Source organism: Sylvia atricapilla, chromosome 21 (genome assembly GCF_009819655.1).
Source record: "Sylvia atricapilla isolate bSylAtr1 chromosome 21, bSylAtr1.pri, whole genome shotgun sequence".
NCBI lineage: Eukaryota > Metazoa > Chordata > Aves > Passeriformes > Sylviidae > Sylvia > Sylvia atricapilla.
Genome location: NC_089160.1, coordinates 7,283,922 through 7,300,802, shown reverse-complemented (window position 1 = coordinate 7,300,802; position 16,881 = coordinate 7,283,922). Strand labels below are relative to the sequence as shown.

The following is a 16,881-nucleotide window of genomic DNA, read 5'->3' as shown; positions in this document are numbered from 1 at the left end:
GGTATGTGTATAGCTCTTGAAAAGATCAAGTGCTTCTGAAAGTGTTGGTTTAGGGAGTTGTTCTTTCACAAAAGAAAATAATAGAACAGTGCTGAGGGAGCAACAAATAACATTTGCTCTATTTGGCAGTGATGCTGCAGAATGACCATGGAAGCAGATTGATGTGAGATGAGTGTTTGTATTTGATCACATTTAGTGAAACAAACATTTGAGACCAAAGGAGACAAAGGCAGAGTATAGAAATGGCAACTTAAAATATTCAGAGGACATTTTTTCATGGAATTACAACACAGCTTCTGTAGCAAATTCCACTTCACCAGCTGAGACGTTTCATCAGTTGCTTTCTTTCAAGTACATAGCGTTAAGGGCAGTCATAAAACGGCCCAAGCCAAATTTCTTCATCTAGGAAGTATGAGCTGATATGTGCTCTTATCTCTCAACTACCAGTCTGTGGACTCTTAACATCTTGGCAAGTGTCCCATTTGCTTAGTATGTCTAAGCACTGCCATCATCTCAGTCCTGAGTAATTTCTCACATCAGCAGTGGAGGTGACACATGCTGGAGTTGGTGACAAGGCTTGAAGAGCCAGGACCTCCTCTAGAGCACAATCCCCCTGTGCTGGAGAGGACTGCAGAGTGGCAGACAGACTTGACCCTGCGTCCTAAAAAAGGAATGTCAGGAATGTGACTTTCACAACTAAAAAGCAAGATTAATAGACAAACTATGAAAAAAGAAATGAAGAAGGGGGGTGTGGTGGTTTAGCATGAATGTGAAAAGTTTTTGTTTCCTAAGGAAGTTCTAGCATGGATTGACAGCTTGGCTGATGAATAAGAGTGATATTTCCACATCTCTGGAGACCAGTCTTAAATCAAAAGTCCCAAGTGACTCAGCCCTTTCCTTTTCCAGCTGGCAAGGAGGAAAAAGTCAGTCACCTCCTAAGTCAGAAGTTTGGGGCCAGACCTCGGGGTGGGGCCGTGCCTGTGGGACAGTGGCCAGGGCTGGCCGTGTCCCCTCTGTCCCCTCCCGGCCCCTCCGATGGGCACAGGAGGAGGAGGAGGGCTGCAGATCTCAGATGGGTGCTGTTGGCCCTGCGCCAGGAGCCTCTGGTCTGAAGGAGGAGAGACTTTTGAGAACTTTTCTCCGGAGCTCCAGGGAGCTGATCCAAGTTTGAGTCGCTTTAGATCTGACCAGGGCTGGAGGAGGTTTCATCCATCAGTGTTCCTGAGCAGCTCCTTCTCCCCCTTCCTCCCCATCACCTGTGGCCTTGGAGTTCTGAGAGTCAGCTGGAGAGGAGGAAAAAACTCTGGGCAAAGACTTTAGCCCTTTTCCCTCCTCCATGGAAGACAGAGTGATTTGAAATGCAGAGAGACAAAGTCAGTGAAAGAACTGAGAAAGACCATTGGAAGATGGGATGGAGGAAATGGACATTTTTTACTGAACTTCTCTGGGTGTGAATTATGGGGAAATGGACTGTTTTTGTAATATCCTAATGCTGCTTGGGGGAATGCAAGTTCTAGCCAAAGGGTTGTGTGTATTGATATACATGGGCTTTAATTGAGAATTTTGGATAGAATATGTCCCTGGCTCTTGGGAAAGAACAAAGAGGTCTCTATTTCTTTTGAGATAGAAGAGAATCTCTGTTTTGTACTAGAAAAGCATTCTTAAAACAATACCCCAAACATGCAGAAACCCATAAACAGCTTGGGAAACTGTTATATGGATGGGACTGCACAGAATCTGCAGAAATTCCGTGTGGTTGCAGATCTGTGAAAGCCACCAGACCTTTTCTTGTGGTGTGTTCTCCATAACCCCAGAGAGGCTCCTCTCCCAAAGTGATGCAGGATCGTGTTTAGATGGTGGCAACTGACTGGAAATCATAGTTCTCTCTCTGTAGTGAGCGGGAAAGGGAACAGAAGGAGATGGGGGGGGGGGGGGGAAGGTGTTTGAATGTCTCATTTTTTTTTTTTCTCTCTCTTTTTCTTTAGTGCATGTTAATAAAATCTATCTGTTTTTACTTGTAAGGTATGCCTTTTTCTCCCAAAATCCTATCTCCCAGTTAATAAACAAAATTTGGCAAATGTAAAACCGAAACAGGGGGGTGGAAAGTATTTATATTATACTTTCTTCTAAAAGTGTTTTGTGTTGACTCACTGTTCCTGTGGCAAAAATCCATGAAGCTGAGCCCTCAGAGAGCACTGGGACACCTCTGCCAAGGGTGCCAGGTGTTCCCTCCCCTTGTCAGGCACAGGCAGGACCAACTGGTTCCAAAAGAGCAAGTGTTACTTTGGGGCACTGGGCCTTTCAATTTATTAGATGCTCTTCTTGTCATCTAATGAAAGCCCTAGGAACACTAGAAGGCTTTTAGTTAAAACTAAGCAATAATAAACTCAGTGGAGAAAAGGAACACATGCCAGCAGTCAAGCACTTGTATTACCTGAAATGTGTTCTTGGTCTCTAAGTAGATGTAGTGAACCTTCTGCATGTTAAATTGCTTGTCATGATTTATGATTGTAAGAAATCTTTTGCCATGATCTCAAAATTAACACTGGTCACTTTGTCTTTCATTCCCAGGGGTACCTCATGTCACAGTTATTTAATACAAAATTGCAAAATATGTGACTGTTCACTTTCAGTGAAATGGACCCAAAACGAAATGACTCAATTGCTAATAAATGTTTGGATTTTTTTCTTGGGAACTTGTGGATTTGGGAATATGCGTCAAGGAAAGGCTTGGAATCTGCATGCACAAATTTTTTATCTGAGGGTATGGAAGCTTTCCAGCCTCTCCCAGAATTGCTCAAAGCATAAACAATCACTTAATTCAACTCTGATCACTTTTGTGACACTGTATTTTGCCCACAAGGGTTTAGGCCTTTTAATTTATGAGAACCCCTGGACCACCATTCTCAGCTTTTCATGAGGAGCACTGGTAGCAGTACAGCTACAATAGTTTGCTCCAAAATTGATGAACCACCACTAGAAAGAGCTTATGTTTTATTGTTAGATGCTGAACATGGCCTTTCAACCATATGATACCACTTGAAAATCATCCTCTTGAGAAGATGGAAGAAAAGCAAAACACTTCTTCAGGCTCTTCAAAGAAAATTCTAGTTACACCAATATTTCTTTATTTTAGCCATTCCCAGAATGAACTGCATTGATGATGATAGTTCAGTTTTTATGCAGAAGGTTGCTGTGTATACCTCAGCCACTGTCTGCTATAAAATAGCTGAGGTGCACACATCACTGGGCTCTGCTTAGGGAAAACAAGATCAACCACAGATAACGACAAAATCTTTGCTTTACTTCCTACAGATTTAGCAGATGCAGCCTAAGCAAAACTGAGTTTTTAGAGAGGAGCTGTTGGCTTTTTCTCTTCCTCTCTCTGTGTATGTGTATTAAAATTGTACATGTAAAACCACTGCTATAACACCCGTAAGCTGTACCTCTGGACTATGCACAGTGTCCCACAGTCATCCCATAAAAAAGGCACATGTACAGGATTTCAGGGAGCTGGAAGCTTCAGTGCAATCTGTAACCAGCCAAGCAACATTCCAGTAAATGGAGATCCACAGATACACAACCCTTGGCTGTGCTGCTTGTTGTCATGTAGGAGTAGTTTACATTTATGCTGCTTTTAGGGATCTCTCAGTGGTGTTAAAGTAAACCTTCACTGAATGGGCTACATTTCTAATGTCTCCAAGAAACAAGCAAGGCAAGTATGCTACTGCACAGCAAACAAGTCATTCAAAATAGAATAAAAGGATAAATCCTGTTTGAAATCACATCAAAATGATCAGCAAAGGAAAAAGGCCTCTGCAGCACCACAAGAAGGTATTTCCAGTGGATGTGGCAGGCATTGGTGGGGATTGAAATGGCATCTTTAAGGGGAGCAGCTCCCCTCCCCACTGTCTTCAGAAGTGTGTTTCCTCCTGCTCAGTGAAGCATTGCTAGCTGTGCAATGAATCAGATGCTCCCAACGGGAAAGGTATTGGGAATATTCTCATTAATGGATCTGCTCTGCCACTGTGGTCTGTACAAAAAGACGTTGAGACATATATTGCTTGCCAAGGCAGCTGGAGAGAATCCTGCTTGCTTCTTCTCTATTCAAGCATCAGATGCTGGAGTATTTTGAGCTATTTCTAGCTCTTTAAAATGGTGTTTCAGATAAATGACTGCCCTTTAGCAGAGATGGTGTGGCATTTGCCTTTTGATCTAAGAAGGAATATATGTATAATTTGCCTGCTTTACTTTCAAAATGGGCCAGATGGTGCCACTTTAGTATGAATCTTGAATCCAGGTATTTGGAGATTATTTTAACTGCCTGTGGGAAGCTGTGTACACCTGCAGGTCTCAAAGAAGAAAAGCAATATCCATGACACACAGAGCATGTGCTGATAAGCAAAGTAAACACAAAGGATTTGAAGAGGCATCAGGGAGATGGCACCAGGATCATGGGAGTCTTGAAGGAACAGTGATTGTGTTACCTCAGTGTCTCACCTATGGAGGAGTACTGAGTGTCCTTACAAAGAAGCACAGCAAGAACAGTAGGAAAGCTCTCATTTAATTGCTTTTAGCAAAAGGAAGTCTCTAAGGATGCAAAAAAAGGTCAGTGCTGACATTTCAGGAGGATTTAATTTCTCTAAACAAATGGCAGTCTAGACTGAAAGCCTTGCTCTGTGTTCACTCCAAGTATTTAACTCAGGAACACTGAAAGCTTCAGGGGTCTGAACTCAGGAACACTGAAGGCTTCAGGGCTCTCCCTGCAGCTGACATTCCCTGTTCTCAGCCATAGGTGCCCAGAGCTTGTGTTGCCTGGCAGCACCGTGGAGGTGTCGAGGGAGCATCACTCCGCACAACGCCTGGGGTGGCACCTGGGCTTTGTCACTGTGCTTTGATGTCCTGCCCTGGCACACAGCCTGCAGCACACGCTGCAGAGTGCCAGAGGTAACTCCGCTCTTGCTGTCCCCGCTGTCACCATCAATTTCACACCAACCCTGCAGATAATCCCGTCTGGCTGGCTGCAGAAGGCAGTGCCCTGGGAAGCTCCGGGGGTGTGAGCTGGTGCTGGGCAGGGCTGAGAGGAGGTGCAGCAGCACGGGCAGAGCAGCAGGACAGGCACACAGCTCCCATTCCTTGTCCTGAGCATGCCTTGGGCCAGCTGTGCCAAGGGTTACCTCACTGCAAGGTTTGGGAGTAACCACATCTTGCATTCCATGTTGAAAGTTAGATACATCAAAGCCTGATCTAGATCTCATTCCTCAGGGCATTAAAATGAAATTTGTTGAGGTCTTTTTTATGAGTTTTCATCTCATCCGGAGCAGATGTGGGTAACCACAAAGACTTTCAAAGTGAAAGCTCTTCATGGAAGTGTGGGATTTTCAGAAATTTTCAAACTCCTGAAGCTCGACTCTGTCTGGCATGGCTGCAACAAAATATGTTTGTCTTGTGCAGTCTCATGACAACATCTGAGTGTTTCCATCTCTTCCTGTACTCAGCTTCCATAATAAATGAGAAAATGCAATAATTTCTGTTTTAGAGGAGAAGCTGAGGGATGGCACAGCTATGATTTACTGCTCTTTGTGCCAGGAAGGTTGGTTTGGGGAGCCTTCTGCCACTAGACTAGTCATTCTGGTTGCGCTTGTGAAATGACAAAGAAAGCAGGGCACGGGGAAAAGGAACTGTTGAAAGGCTGTGAAATCCATTATAAGTAAAAGTAATTAAACTTTAGCATTCCAGACATCTGTTCTGGTTCTGCAGTTACTGGAGGTGATAAATGACCCCCACAGGTAAATCTGCTCTACCGCAGGAATGTGCAATCAGCTTTCAAGCTTTTGCCTCAGTAAGCAGCAATTTGCTCAGTACAGTTTGCAGATTGGAAATTGTCGGTGAGCTGTTAGGAAGAGCCTCAGACATTGCTTCCAGCCTACGGTGGGGGAAACTTCAGTTCTTTGAAGATGTGAGAGTGTGTCTGAGCAGTTGGAGCAAGCTTGGTTTGCTTTTTGTCGGAGCACCTGCAGGTACAGTGAGTATTTGGTTAAAGAAAAAAGGCTCCTCATACACGAGAACTCTGGAGACAATAAAAGTTTAACCCTTTGGCAATTTGTCTATTTCATACAAAGAGAGCTTAAGATCTGAAGAGCAAGAGGATGAGTGATGTGGCTGAGAGGGAGGACAACCAATCTGCATCTCTGAACTGGCCCTCTGCTGAGCCACATGCTTTGGAAACTCAGAGCAACTATCTCTAATGTTTAGCAGAATTTATGTGCTGGAGCTGGTCCTGGCTCCTGCTCTGCCTCACTCTTGCCAGCTGCAGAGCAATCATACCCTCCCTGCTCCAAGTCTGCAGGAAAAATCATCCTACACACTTGGCCCAACACCAGCCTGAGTTTATTCACCCTCCACCCTCTCTGGCTGGAACTTCAACCGAGGGCAGGACTCAGCAGTGTTTATATAGGTTTGCCTTGTATTTTCTAGGGAACAATCAGTTTTTTCAGGGCAAGAGCAGAAGCTCTGGCCCAACCAGACAGACACAGATATTCATCTTCAAGCTTGAATCCCACAGCCCCCACCAGCAGCCACAGCTAAGGCCAGAGGAAGCAAACACCACGCTATTTGCAGGTGGCAATGGGACCCCTTTCCCCCACAGCTGCATTTTGCACACAGAGCTCTTTGCTGGAAGGGCAATGTGTGTGCCAGGACAGGTATGTCCCCAAAAGCACACAGCACTGCTGCAGGACTGAACCCTTCACTCTTCAGGAGCTGCTCACTGATCCAGGCTCTGGATCTACTAAATCTCACCCAGACATTACCCATATGGTATTTCAGGGCAGATCCTTTGGTGATCCACAATGGCTCAGCTGTCTGTCAAGGATTTGGTGCTGCCTGAAGGCCAGTGTCTTCCATACCCCGTGTAGAGGGAATTTCCCTTAGATCCCCAAATTAGGCATGATGTGCATGCAAAAAAACCCCAGATAACGAACCCAAATGATCAAGAATGCAAGGATCTTCCTGAGGTTCAGGTCTTAAAAGCAGATTGTGCTTATGAAACCTAGGACAATTGCATTAAAATGTGTGTCTCGGAGGCTTTCTTTGGTGTTCCCTAATCACAGCTCCAGAGCAATTTTTGGAAGATAAATATGCAGCCCCTGACAAGGACTGATTACACGGTCGAGGAGGCAAATATCCACCCATACAGTATCCCAGCAGCTCTGTAGCATTTTATTCGGGTAACTGGGCCCCGGACCTTGCAAGAGGCTCCTGATTTCTGTCTCCCCATTGCCCATTCTGAACCACGGGCATTGGTGTCTGTGGGGCTGTTGTCAGTGTTCCTTCACCCCGTTCAGGGTGAGCCGCTCGCTCGTCTTCCCTTAGTTCGGCCACGGCCGATTCCTGGTGATTTTCCTGCTGCCGCCCGCGGGGCTCCTCAGCCCGGGCCCGGCTCTGCCGCTGCCGGCTTTGCGAGGCAGAGGCCGCGGAGGCTCCGGTGCTCCCGGCGCAGGAGAGCTCCGGTTCCCTCCGTCCCGGGCTCCGATCCCGGGATGTCCCCGCTGCCCCATCCCTCTCCGATCCCTCTCCCGGGATGTCCCCGCTGCCCCATCCCTCTCCGATCCCTCTCCCGGGATGTCCCCGCTGCCCCATCCCTCTCCGATCCCTCTCCCGGGATGTCCCCGCTGCCCCATCCCTCTCCGATCCCTCTCCCGGGATGTCCCCGCTGCCCCATCCCTCTCCGATCCCTCTCCCGGGATGTCCCCGCTGCCCCATCCCTCTCCGATCCCTCTCCCGGGATGTCCCCGCTGCCCCATCCCTCTCCGATCCCTCTCCCGGGATGTCCCCGCTGCCCCATCCCTCTCCGATCCCTCTCCCGGGATGTCCCCGCTGCCCCATCCCTCTCCCGGGATGTCCCCGCTGCCCCATCCCTCTCCGATCCCTCTCCCGGGATGTCCCCGCTGCCCCATCCCTCTCCGATCCCTCTCCCGGGATGTCCCCGCTGCCCCATCCCTGTCCGATCCCTCTCCCGGGATGTCCCCGCTGCCCCATCCCTGTCCGATCCCTCTCCCGGGATGTCCCCGCTGCCCCATCCCTGTCCGATCCCTCTCCCGGGATGTCCCCGCTGCCCCATCCCTCTCCGATCCCTCTCCCGGGATGTCCCCGCTGCCCCATCCCTGTCCGATCCCTCTCCCGGGATGTCCCCGCTGCCCCATCCCTCTCCGATCCCTCTCCCGGGATGTCCCCGCTCCGCTCCCGGTCCCTGTCCCCTCAGCCGCGGCAGCGCCCCCTAGCGTCACGCGAGCCCTCGGGCGCACGGCCACGCCCCTCCTGGCGAAGCCCCGCCCCTTCGGCGCCGCCGCCGCCGCGGATTGGTTGTCGCGGCCGAGGGGCGTCCCGGAGCCACGCCCCGTCCCGCGGCGCCCCCTGCGGGCCGCGCGGCGCCTGCGCAGCGGCCGCGGCCGTTGTTGTGGAGGGGCCGGTCAAGATGGCGGCGGGGCAGGGGGGCGGCGGCGGCAACAACGGCAGCGGCAGCGGGCCCGGGACGGCGCCCGGCAGCGGATCGGCGGGGCTCGGGATCCCCGCGCACCTGACTCTCTCCTTCTCGTCCGGGCCGCACTGGGGCGCGGCGGCTCTGCCGCAGTCGCACACGGTGCGCAGCCTGGAGCGGGCCCTGGAGGAGGCGGGCAGCTCGGGCATCCTGTGCCTGAGCGGGAGGAAGCTGCGCGACTTCCCCGGCAGCGGCTGCGACCTGAGCGACACCACGCAAGCGGGTGAGGGGGCCCCGGCAGCGGCGGGCCGGGGCTGCCGGCGTGCTGCGGGGCCGCTGCGGCCCGGCGCTGAGGGCAGGGGCCGCGTAGCCGCTGCGGTGGCCGCCGGGGCCGGGCGGTGGCGGCTGCGGGGCCCCGGCGCGGGGATGCAGCGGGAGGGTCCCCGGTGGCGGTGGCCGGGGAAGGCTGTGGGACAGCCGAGCGGGTGCCACGGGAGCGGCCGCTTTGGTGAGCAGTGGGGAGCCCGGGGTGTGAGGGCAGCGGGGGCAGTGGGAGGCTCGGCCTTTGGGCGGCTCTCGGTGCAGTGGGTGTGTGTGAGTGTGTTAGGGCCCGGGGCTCTGTGTGTGTGTGTCTGTGTGTGTGTGTGTCCGAGCTCACCGCGGGATGCGGTGCTCGGTGTGTTCTGGGGCGTTGTGGTCGCTGTCCCCGTGTGTGCGGCAGCGCTTTCGATGAAAGGACTCCTGTGGGGATATTGTGAAAGCAGAACGCTCTCTCCTGCGGTTGTCTTGTTGCGTGGGATTTTCTAGCACTGACATTTTATTTTCCTGACAGCATCTGGTTAATTTTTCCTCTCCCGTTGCAGGGCATCTCACACATGTCTACCGAGAAGCTCGTCCTCTGGTGACTGGAAAGGAACCTTTGGTTTGTTACAGATGAGTGCTGGCCTTGTGGGCTGACAGAAAGTTCCTCTCTTTGCCGCAGCAGAAGCTAATGGATTCCTGGCTGTTTTCTCCTTTTCTATTGAAGAGCTCTTTAACAGCTGCAGTAATGATTTTGAAGAGAGCAAATTACATGCTGGTTTTAGCCTTGGTGGAGTGTCTAATTCACAACCACAAGTAGCAATGTCTACTTTAGCCCACGGTTAGTTTGAACATCTCAGAATGCTATTTCTCCTTAGTGCAGCTGGATGTGCAGCTGAGGATAAATAAGACCATAAATGTCATACATCATCCTGTCCTTCACACTACTGTCTGTCCACAAAGCACAGAAGCTGCATCAGGGTCTCCTCTATCTCTGTCTCTCTCCAAAGAGGAGGCTGGAGGGGAGAATGACAAGAAGGCTGGAGAGGAGGAACAAAGTCGACTTCCCTCTGTTCTTGGAGATGACGCTGAACTTCCCACTAAAGTTTTTGGAGGTGGTGGTGAATTTTCTACTATTCTGGAAGATGATGGCAAAGCTCCAGCAGTGTGGATCAAGGATGGAAAATGTCTTGTGGTGTGGGATGAGGTGTGGTGGAGGAAAAAGGACAGCAAAGATCTCACAATGTGCGAAGAGGAGGGCCAACATCCAGTGGCTGGGAAGAATCATGCAATGTGGGAAGAGGAGGGACAACATTTCGGTGTGTGGGAAGAGCACCATGAACATCCTGCTGTTTGGGAAGACGATGGTAAAGTGCCACCGTTTTGTCTGGGAAGAGGACAGTGAACCTCCCTCTGTTGGGGCACCGTGGGCTGAGCATTCTGACAGCAGCACAGTCCTGCAGCCAGAGGGGAGAGGTGCCTGATGGTGCTGAGTATGTCTGCTCTCTGCTTTGTCTGTCAGAGCAGGATGTGGTGTGTGTGTCTGAGCGTCAGCTGCACTCAGTGTTCCTCTGCAGCTGAATGTCCCAGTGTAGTTTATTGCTCTTGCCCACCTGAGTACAAGGGGCTCAGAGCCCTGTTGCTGTTAGGGACACAAAAGGACGAAGCAGGCAGCAGGTCAAGCAGGAAAGCTCTCTCCTTAATTTTCTGACTCCATCTTAAATACTTTCTACAAGCAGGTGAAGATTGGCTACACAGGTAGCCACCTCTTCAACCTCGTTGGTGAACATAACAATCAATCACAATTTCTAAAAATACACATAGTTTACTTGAAGCTGCGTAAGAACAAATGCAAACAGTGAAAAGCAGGCAAACTTGAGGCAACAAACAGAACCCCAGAGAGTGGGGCTGTATTTTGGCTCTGCTGCAAGGTGGGGTCTCCATTATAACAGTGTGTCTTTTCGGAGTGCAGCTACAGCCTTTCTAACTCCCAGTCAGCCTCTCTGTAGAGAAACTGCTTGAGAAGTGTTCAGGCAGCAATCAAGCTCACACAACCACACAGTTACCAGGCTGGCTCAGCAGAGAGGCAGAAGGCTCCCAGCCCCAGATCAATTCCCAGCAAGTGTCTATTCCAGTGTGCAGAAGGTGAATCCAGAGCCAAAGAGAGGGACCATGTGGGTTTTCTCAGTTATATATAGGGTCTCAGGTTTGTGGGTGGTACCGGGGGCAGGACAAGGGGGCAAATGACCCTAAGGAAGAAAGGAATATGACACCAGGCCCCATGACCAATGGGGAAATAGGGAAAGGGGATACCATGGGAGGAGTGATGGGCTTGCAAAACCCCAAGAGAAGATTGCACAATGTCTGCAGGATCCATGGAGGAGAAGCCTTTGTTACATCTGGAAGGGGTATCTTTAATCTTTGCTTTTCCAGGGCAAGGCACTTGGAAATTCTTTAAATAGCACAAGTAACTCCACACTCCATCTTGGACTGAGCACCTTTCCTGTTTCTTTCAGGGAACACTGTGAGCATGGGGTAGCCTGCCTGGAAACACACTGAAGTTGAGGCAGTTGGCCAAGAGTAAGTTCAAGTCGGTGACTTCTACAGAAGCAAGGGCCAGGTATTTTGCTGGAGGGCATATGGAGTGATATCTTTCAGAGCAGGATATGCTGCCTGGTCTTAATCTCTAAAAATGTTGATGCATCAGCTGGTAGAGACTGCCATTGTTGAGGCCAAATTTATCTTAGTCCCAGGTCAGGAGAGTAACACTGTTAAACATTTTTTTCCATCCTGCATTTCATCTTTTTTTGTAAATTGTAAACTGCCTTTTCTTCTGTTGTATATTCAGACTGTTAATTTTTATCTTTGTGTTTCTTGTTCCATATCAGTGTCTGCAAGCCCTGGATTTCCTTCATTGAATCCATGTGATACATGAAAAGCTCCAGCATCCTTCTGGGAATGGAGGGCACTGTCCAGATTAGGTATCTTTGCTCATGCACAGTGTTCCCAGGATGTGGGTGTGGGGCTGCCTCCCAGTGATGGCCAGTTCCCAGAAGTGCTGCTGGGAGTGCCCGGACCCTGCTGCCAGCTGAGAGCAGCTGCAACGTGCAGAGAGGTCTGGAGAGGAGCAGGGTGTCAGGAGGGGTTTTGCTTTGTGGATGTCCCTTCCATTGAATCTAAAGCTTCAAATGAATAAATAAAAGCCATTGCCTGAAAGCTGAGGGTATCTTTAAGTGACCAGTTGCATATTTCCTTGGCTACAGCCCCGAGGACTTTGGCAGCTGGATTCAGTAGTGCATTCTCAGACCTAGAGCTGGGAATTCTGTTTCTTGAGCTTTTAATTCCAGCTAACTCTGACTGTATTTGTTTTTGTCCTCAGCCGATTTTGCCTTCTGCAAGATCAACAGAGCTCCATGTGGGCACTGCTCAATGGATGGCCCCAGAAGTTGTGAGCAGTTCTCCTTATTGTCCCCAAGACATCTGGTCCTTTGGGATAGCCACCCAACAGTGGGTGGAAGGAGAACCTCCTTCAAGCAAACTGGCCATGGTAAGAGGCAGATGTCCAAGTGTTTGCACAGGGCTGTGTGCACAGGGTGGCTCTGCTGGGATGAGCTGCTCTGCACATGGTGGAAGGAAATTCCCAGAGGACTCACTGGTATTGGCTGGCAGGGCAAGCTTGTTTGGATGCAGCTGTGGCTGCATCAGGGTTTGGGTTTTATTGTTGGTACAGAAAAGTGATCTGTGAACAGCATCTGTGCCCAGGAGGATGCTGCCCCTGTAGTGTGGGGCTCAGACCCTGGAGTGGCTGTGGGCAGCTGTGGGTGTGACAGTGGTGCAGCTGTATGGGCTTTTCCCCAGGCTCATGCTCTGATGGGGCAGAAGGGGAGCCCAGAGCTGTGGGGACCCAGGCACTGCTGGTGCTGCTGTGGGACTGCCTCAGTACAGCCTGGAGCTGGGTGAGGAGCAGTGTTGCTCTGCCCAGAAGCTGCTGCAAGGGAGAGCAGGGCAAACACTGCAAGGGAGGGGCTTTCTTGTTGGGTCCCCTCCTGTAATCTGCAGCCTTGGTGCTTTTCTAATGGAGAGCAAGCAGAATCCTAGCTTGGCTTGGGTTGGCAGGGGCCTTTCAAGGTCATCTGGGCCAGCTGCACCACAATGAGCAGAGCCATCTTCAAGCAGATCAGGCTGCTCAGATCCCTGCCTGACCTGACCTTCAATGATTCCAGGGGTGAGGCACCTTCCACATCTCTGGGCAACTTCTGTCAGAGTCACCCCTCTCTCCTTGTAAAAAATAAAAATAAATTCCTTCTGTCTTATCTGAGTCTACTGACCCTCCCTTGAGTTTAGAAGCACTCCCCTTGTCCTACTGCAACAGGGCCTGTAAGGAGCTTGAGTTTGGAAAGTAATGCTTCATTTCTTTATTCTTTATTCTTTTGGCAGCATCCATTTTTATCATCAGCCAAACCTTTCTCCAGCCTGATACCGCTGATCACTGCAGCAAATCAATTGAGGGAGCAGTGGAGACACAGCACTAGAAGACAGCTTTTTGCCATGGTAGTTAGCCTAGTTAATTTTGGTAGTTAGGACAGCCAATTTGCTATGCTAGTTAAGACAGCTAGTTTTTTATGCTAGTTAGGACAACTAGTTTGATATGCTAGTTACCACAGCTGGTTTGTTTTTCTAGCTAAGACTTATGGTAGTTAGGACAGCTAGTTTTTTATGCTACCTAAGAAAGCTAGTTATGGTAGTAGTTTTTATGCTAGCTAGGACAACTGGTTTGCTATACTAGTTATGATAGTACAGGGTTAAAATTAAAAATTATTTCTGAGGCCACAAAGCCGGGGAGCAGAACCTCAGCTTCACTGCAACCAGGATGTCATTTTCATGCTATTGTTCTAACCAAATCAAGTGTAACTTTGCCTGGGTAATCAGGGGAGAAGAGAGGGATGAGAATGATTTGTTCTTAGATACACAGGTCTTGGAAATAGCACTATTCTCTACTAGGTCGGGTTAACTGTAGCTAATCATCATATGATAGATGATATAATTGTAACGATTGTTGGTAGCTGAATATGATTATTATCTTAAACTAGAATCATGAGAATCACAAGGAAACATATTTACCAAAATTCATGCTTGGGTGTATATAATAGAACAATGGGGGCTTAATAATTAACATAGAGTTGTATAACAAAAGGGGTTATAAAAGTGTATCCTTTCTGAGCCCTCGTTGGAGTTGGATTTGGGTCTGTACCCCGACTCCCAGAGCTCTTCAATAAAGCACCACATGTAATCATTCTGTGATTATGTGTTTCCTATGCTAGCAGGACAGGTAGTTTGTTATGCTAGGTAAGAGAGCTAGTTTTTACGCTTGTTTTTTGAATAAAACTCCGTTAAACCTCATCTCCCTTGAAGTATCTTTCCTTATCTCCCTGTGATTCAGCTGACCGGAGCAGTGTGAGGGGAGAGGGGGCCCAGCCATGCCCAGAGCTGAGCCCCAGCAGAGCCCAGAGCAGCCTCAGCATCTGCAGAGCCAGGCTGAAGGAGGCCCTTGGAGCCTTCTCGACTGCGTGACTCTTGTTTACAGACTCTGGGTGGTGAAAACTGCCCCGGTGGTGGAAGAGGGCAGAAGGGGCCCGGGCAGGCCCAGCTGTTCATGCAAGGGAAAAGCGCGGCCAGAGAAAAGCCGTGCCTTTACCTTTCCCACTTGGGCTAAAAACGTGAATCATTAAGTCAACCACGGGCAGGGGAGGAGCTCGGGCCGCTCCGTCCCTGCAAACCAGAGCGTCCTGTGCGCCGTGCTGAGCGCCGCGGGCTCTGCTGGCCCCACGGCTGTGTGTGGCGCTGTCCCGGCACACTCTGGGTGCTGGAGCGGGAGCTGCCATCCCAGGGTCCGCGTTTGGTGGCCACAGCGAGCCAAGAGAAGCATCGGTGTGAACTCGCCGCCCGCCCCGTCCTCTGCCCTCCTCCCTCCGGCCCCGGCGCTCACCGGCCGCTCCCCGGTGGGACCTCGCCCCGTGCTGCTCCTGCAGGGCGAGACGCCTTTGTTCGCCTTCGGTGGGCTCCAAGGCCGGCCGCCGAGCGCCCCGGGCCCGCCTCTATCCGGTACCGGGCTGGGGACGCGGGAGTGTCCCGGCACGTGTGAGCGCACGGTGAGGCAGCCGGAGCCCAGGGACAGATGTCACCAGCTCCGCTGTGGCCGCCCGGCGGGACGGGCCGGGGCGGGCACAGAGCGGAGCGGGGCGGCAGAATCACTGCTGACGCCTCCGCGGTGCTGCCGGAGCGCCGGGGCCGCTTGTCCGCTGGTCCATTTGTCCGTCACTCCGAGTGTCCGTTTGTCCGTCACTCCGAGTGTCCATTTGTCCGTCACTCCGAGTGTCCATTTGTCCGTCACTCCGAGTGTCCGTCTGTCCGTCAGTCCGAGTGTCCGTCTGTCCATCAGTCCGAGTGTCCGTCTGTCCGTCAGTCCGAGTGTCCGTCTGTCCATCAGTCCGAGTGTCCGTCAGTCCGAGTGTCCGTCTGTCCACCAGTCCGAGTGTCCGTTTGTCCGTCAGTCCGAGTGTCCGTCTGTCCGTCACTCCGAGTGCCCGTTGGTCCATCACTCCGAGTGTCCGTTTGTCCGTCACTCCGAGTGTCCGTCTGTCCGAGTGCCCGTTGGTCCATTTGTCCATCAGTCCGAGTGTCCGCTGGTCCATTTGTCCATCAGTCCGAGTGCCCGTTAGTCCATTTGTCCATCAGTCCGAGTGTCCGTCTGTCCGTCACTCCGAGTGCCCGTTGGTCCATTTGTCCATCAGTCCGAGTGTCGGCTGGTCCATTTGTCCGTCACTCCGAGTGCCCGTCGGTCCATTTGTCCATCAGTCCGAGTGTCCGTGTGTCCGCTCTCCCCCGGCCGAGCCTCCGGAGCCGCTGAGTTGAGGAGGAGCCGCCAGCCTGGTCCGTGCATAACTTATGCATCATTTGAGCCTCATTAAAGCTGCCGTGATTGATAAATCACCAATGGATACCTGTCCCCCCATTAGGTTTTTTACTGTCTGAAGAGAGGCTAGGCTAGATACCTTTATGAGGGCCTACACAGGCTGATCTACACTTTGTTGAATGTAAAAATCCTTAATTGATGGCAAGAATTGTAACCGTGGTAGTGCACGAACGTGCCACGAGATGGCAAGTTCTGACTGCATTAGGCACCTCACACTCTCCTCACAACTCCAGTGAAGGCAGGAACCAGGGAAAACCAAACTACCATCACTGGGATGGGGAAGGAACATTTACAAGAAGCATTTTATGAAATCTGATGGTCTTTTTCTCAAGATTAAAAAGTTTTGAATCTATGCTTTTTCTCTGCCTTTTAACTTGCTAGGGTTCTCTGATACACGAGGGCTATTTTCCACAGTAGTTTCTGGTTTGTATTAAAAAGCAAGAATAAAATTGAGACAAAAACTGAGATTCTGTTTCTTAAATATGAGCTAAGTTTTTTGGGAACTACTTTTTAAAGTCAAAAGTAATGAACCTGTGTTTATTGTTTCTTTTTGTGGGAGACACATGAGCCAAAAGCTGGAGACCAGATTGTATTCAAGAGTAGGAATAAAAAAATATTCCTACCTCTCCATTGCCATTCCCTGTCTGAATCTTACACTATCATCCTTGCCAGTGGAGCAAATCTATTCAGTTTGGGCCAGTGATGACTCACGGTAAAACTCTTTTAGAGAGAATTTCTCTGTGAAAATATGAGGTAAAATAATCACTGAATAAAGGCAATTATCACACATCTTCTAGAGCTAACATTCCAACAGAAAGGGGACACGTTCTAGACCTGTTAAGCCAAGTCTTGATCAAAACACTTGAAGTCAGTTTAACAAACAATGCCAAGGCTGTTTGTCAAACCAAAAGAGCTGAAGGCAAGGCAGGGGAGAGGAGTACATGTCAGAACTTGGAAGTAGCAAGTGTGCAGGTCAGGAATCAAGAGTGAAACCCCAGTTACATTAAAGCCACAGGGAATTCTGCCTTCAATTCCATGGCTTTGCAGATCTCACTTGCATGTATTGTGAATGACCCCTGTCAACATTTATCTCTGCCCATTTGCTCCTTTCTCCTCAGGTAACATCTCT

The 16,881-nt window shown here is 50.3% G+C and overlaps 1 protein-coding gene and 1 long non-coding RNA gene across 5 annotated transcripts in view; one reads left to right on the top strand and one right to left on the bottom strand.

Moving 5' to 3' along the window:
• The window catches only part of LOC136370587 (leucine-rich repeat and calponin homology domain-containing protein 2-like), a 91,932-nt gene extending 78,456 nt beyond the window's left edge, over window positions 1-13,476 (top strand). Inside the window, exons 3-7 of one of the 4 annotated variants that reach the window (XR_010745206.1) lie at window positions 9,790-10,272; window positions 11,296-11,359; window positions 11,668-11,760; window positions 12,159-12,326; window positions 13,217-13,476. The gene's annotated coding sequence lies outside the window, so the exon portion shown is untranslated. Of the gene's footprint in view, window positions 1-9,446; window positions 10,986-11,295; window positions 11,360-11,667; window positions 11,761-12,158 lie in introns of those variants that run through there. The other 3 variants (XR_010745205.1, XR_010745203.1, XR_010745204.1) reach the window with 3 other exon arrangements.
• LOC136370588 (uncharacterized) overlaps window positions 1-13,523 on the bottom strand; it is an 87,199-nt gene extending 73,676 nt beyond the window's left edge. The window contains exon 1 of the long non-coding RNA XR_010745207.1: window positions 13,468-13,523. This is a non-coding gene — a long non-coding RNA (uncharacterized lncRNA). The remainder of the gene's footprint in view (window positions 1-13,467) is intronic.
• Between the last annotated feature and the right edge of the window lie 3,358 nt (window positions 13,524-16,881).